The 4,363-nt window shown below is 60.4% G+C and overlaps 1 long non-coding RNA gene across 1 annotated transcript; it reads right to left on the reverse strand.

The window, feature by feature from the left end:
* Nucleotides 1-2,882: 2,882 nt before the first annotated feature.
* On the reverse strand, nt 2,883-3,796 carry LOC135975417 (uncharacterized). Its single transcript, XR_010592437.1, has 3 exons — nt 3,716-3,796; nt 3,188-3,293; nt 2,883-2,978 (listed from the first exon to the last, which is right to left on the reverse strand). It is a non-coding gene; the product is annotated as an uncharacterized LOC135975417 (long non-coding RNA).
* Nucleotides 3,797-4,363: the final 567 nt, after the last annotated feature.

The following is a 4,363-nucleotide window of genomic DNA, read 5'->3' on the forward strand; positions in this document are numbered from 1 at the left end:
GAGGAAAGGACCCTACTCCACAGAGAGGGGAGAGGGTTTCTGTGAGTGCCAGGGGGCTCCATTTCCCCTTCCACTAGCTCCCCATTTACAGAGAGCCAGAGCAGTACCTGCCGCAGGGAACGAGAGTTGCTGGTGGCCTCAGAGGCACAGGCCCTGCAGCGCCTCGGGCACCTGGCGCAAGTGCCGCATGATACGGAGCTGGCGCATCACATTGGCCGTGACGTCCTCCTGCTGCAAGGGAACGAGAATCTGTCTGAGACTCAGACGCCTCCGAGGAATCAAGGGGGATTAACGGCCCCTGGAACCAGCAGCATTTCCACCCAGCCCCTGCCCACCTCTGAGGGAGGGATTCCCCCTCCTGACCCCCAGGATGGAGTCTTGTTGTCCTTCCTAGTGACCTCCAGTGGCAACCCCCCTCCTTGTATGGGGAGCTCCTGCCACTTCCCCGTCAGTGCCCCTGACAGCTGTTCCACCTCCAATCCACAGCTCAAGTTCTCAGACCCCTCTCCTCCAACCCCACCCAGGTTGGGTAGGGAGGGGACTGTAGCGGGGGGGGGGGGCAGGAGGAATTCTGGCAGCAGTAAAGTGGGATGTGGGGAGGTTGAGGCCTTTCCCCAAGTCACCCCAGCCACTAATGCTGAAGCCGCAGGATGGCAGCCCTGATGAATGGGACGGATCGGCAGCCCCTGCTGACTAGGGTTACTATACGTCCGGTTTTTCCCGGACATGTCCTGCTTTTCGGCAATCAAACCCCAGTCCGGGGGGAATTGCCAAAAAGCCAAACATGTCCGGGAAAATGCCGGCCGGGCACTTCCCCTCCTGCGGCTGTTCTGCTCCGCTCCTCCCCTCTCAGACTTTAAGAGCCGAGCTGCCCGAGCCAGCGCTACTGGCTTCGGGCAGCCCCCCCACCTCCGGATCCCCAGCCACCGGCCAGGCACTTCCCTTCCCAGGCTCCAGCTGAGCTGCTCCACTCCTCCCCTCTCAGACTTTAAGGCTCCAGCTGTGCTGGGGAAGCACCGGCCGGGGGTGCAGGGTCTGGGGGCTGCCCGGCAAACCGTGAAGCCGGTAGCGCTGGGGCAGCCCTTTCCCCATGGCTGGGAGTGGGAGGGAGGAGGGGGCTGAGTTAGGGCGGGAAGGGGCGGAGTTGGGGCGGGGCCAGGGGTGGGGAAATGGGCGGGGCCAGGGCCCGTGGAGGGTCCTCTTTTTTTATTTATTAGACATGGTAACCCTACTGCTGACTGAATCCTCCTGTTCTCTCCAAAACGGGTCCAGCCTTGCCAGCAGCAGGACAAGCGTCCCCTGCCCATGTGCCTCAGCCCTGCCTGGTCAGACGCCATCACCCGTCAGTCCTTGGCCTCCCAGGCTGCCAGTGATGGGAGCAACTCTGGGTGGTGGCTCGGGTGACATAGACACCAGACCACTAGGAATTGGGTGCGGCCCTGTGGGACAGGAGAGTCTCGCAGAGGGCACTTGGGGGACTCTCCTGCCCTTCCCAAGTGCGATAGCACCCTGTCCTAAGAACATAAGTCTGGGATGAGGCAAAGCTTGTCATTAATTAGCCTGGCTAAAGAGCTGGGTGGAGCTGCTCCGGGGATAAGCTGGCTCACTCCTGCTCATGGAGGTGAATTCATCTCCCTTCCCAGGAGCACCTGCTCTCCCTTTCATTCCCCACCAGGCTCCTTGTGCCAGGCCAGCGAATGGCCACAGGATGGGAATGAGGCCTGGGCCCCGCCCCAATCTCCTGAGTCTAATGCAGCTGCTCACCTTGTCCCCCATCAGCTGCTGGGTTTCCCCGAGGAGAGAGTAGGTGACAGGGAAAGAGACACACACACATTTGTCCTTCTGGTTGCAGGGCTTGTGTCCTTCCAATACCATTGGTGGCTGCACAGTGGGCAGAGTCCTCGCTGCGTGCCCGGCCCAACAGAATTGCAGGGCGTGGTGTGGAACACAGAAAGAGATAGAGAGACTCATCCTCCAGCCGGGGTCAGTCTGAGAGAAATTGGCTGGGGTCCCAGTCTCACTCTTCTAGCGGGTGCCATTTCCCAGCTGGGTTCCTTACCCCTCTGGTGCAGCAGCAGCTGGTAGAGCCGGTAAACCCCCTCCCTGGCCTGCCGGCTGATGTCCTTGGCTGGGTCACTGACGGACAGAGCCAGCTGTGCCATGTGGTGACCCATCCTGGGGAATTCCGCTGAGTTCTAATGGACGGGAGAGAGAGAGGGGACTCCATCAGCATTTTCCTGTCGGCTCCCAGTCTCCCCCGGGCCAGGACTCTCCTTCCCCTCAGCCCCTCTGCAGGAGATGCTAGAGGATAGGAGCTAGAGCCAGACCCTTAATTTCCTCTGCCCCCAAGGAAGCCTGGAGCACAGGGCTGTGGGCAGGGGCCTCCATGAGGACTTGCTTCCCCAGCTGCTCCATGATGACAGGGAGGCATGAACCTGGAGCACAGTCCCCTTAAAAGCCCAGAGTCACCACTTAACTAGGACAAGAAGAACTTGACTCAAGCCAGGCTCACTCTCTGCTCTGACTCTGCCTCCCCAAGAGGAACATTCCTAACCCACAGCCCCTGCAGCAGCAGATCCTACAGCCCGTCGGAGCCAGCCCACCTACCCCTGGAGTCAGGAAGCTGGGGTCAGAGGTCACTTACGTCAAACTCAGGGAGGGTGATGGTGAATCTGAGCAGGGCCGTGCTGCTCTTAATGGCCCTGGCTCTCTCTCGCGGCACCCTGGACACGATCCAGTAGTTAATGTGCTGTGGGGAAAGGAGGCATTGCACTGACTGCCCTGACCAAGGATGCCCACTGGGGGCCCGGCTAGGAGGACAGACTGGAAAATGGATCTAAGAGTGAAGGTAAAATTGCCCCCACCCCTCTCATCGGGCTCACCTCCAAGATGTACTGGAGCCTGTCGGTGTCTGGGGACTCTGCCAGCAGGTTCCCCAGCATGGCGTCCAGGAGGTCTGGCAAGACCCTAGGCAGATCCTGAAAGCAAGGGAGAGCCATGGGTCAGAGTTAGGGAAACTGGGGCTAAACTTGCCACAGGATGGGAAGACGGGTCTCTGGGAAGCACTGGTGAGACCCCCAAACACATATCCTGGCCTCTCTCATTCACATCCCACTGCAGGCAATTAGCAAGGACTCATGGCAGGATGACAGCTGGCTCTTCAATCCATGACTTTAGCATGATCTACCTGCACTTGGGCGGTGTCCTTCTCCATGCCCAGGGTGAAGACGGCGTGCAGGGCAGCTCAGAGGAGGTGGGTCTCCAGCTCTGGCTCCAGGGCAGGTGTCATGGTGCTGGCAAGAGAGAGGAGCCGATATTAGACTGTGCAGTATGGGGATGGGACTGGCACCAACACGCAGGTGAAACTGCAGGGAAATAGGCACAGGCTGGCAAGAAGGGAAACTGAGGCACCGAGCCAGGGAATGACAAGGCCAAGGTTTCTCAGACAGACAGTGGCAGGGCAGGAATAGCGCCTGTTCCCTGGACCCTGCTGCCCCTCCTGTATCTGATCCTGGGAGTGAGCCTCTCCCCAAAGCCATTGCAATGTTACTGGAGTGAAAAGAACAGAGCAGCCAGGAGAGAGTGACCCTTCCCCGCAACTCTGCCAGAGGAGACACCCTTGGTAGGTGACCTGGGAGTGGGAGGGGCAGTGACTCCCAGCCCTGGGCCTGAGCAGCACTGGGGTTAGGGGAACCGGGCCGGAGGGTCTCGGTACCTGAGGTTGCCCACAGCAATCAGGGAGTTGGCGAGGACGGTGCCGGGTGGAGAGTTATCAGGCAGCTCCTCAATGAGCTCCTGTGAGACCCAAAGGAGACAAAGGAGCATGTGAGATTCGGGCCACACTGACACTTCCCAGTGAGGAGATTACACAGCCAGGGCCCCACACAGCCAGCAGGATCCTCCCACCTACCCCCCGCTCCTCCGATTCCTGCCCAATAGTGACCACTCTCCGAATTTCTCCCGTCTCTTCTCCCCAATCTTCAGCCCCAGCAATCCCTGCCCTCTGCTGCCCCTCCAGCACCAGCCATCCCCAATCCATTGGCCTGGGGAGACCCCTGCCCCTCCCATCTCTGTCCTCCCTCTGGGCGCCGTGTCTCGCTCACCACAATCCTCTCCGCCACAGCCGCCTTGCAGCAGTGCGGCTCCAGTGTGTCCTGCCCTCTCTGCTGTGCAGCGAGACGCGGGGTGGATGGCGTGCAGAAACACGAGCTGCTGGGCCTCCTCCTGCACCCACAAGGAGTGGGGGAGAGAGAGCCAGTTAGCCAGGGACCTCCCTGCCCCCACACAGCAGCTGCAGGACTCAGGCCTGAATGGGGGATAGTGGGGACCCGCCCATTGTCCAAATCACCCACCACTCCACCAC

The sequence above is a fragment of the Chrysemys picta genome, chromosome 13 (genome assembly GCF_011386835.1).
Source record: "Chrysemys picta bellii isolate R12L10 chromosome 13, ASM1138683v2, whole genome shotgun sequence".
NCBI classification, from domain to species: Eukaryota; Metazoa; Chordata; order Testudines; family Emydidae; genus Chrysemys; species Chrysemys picta.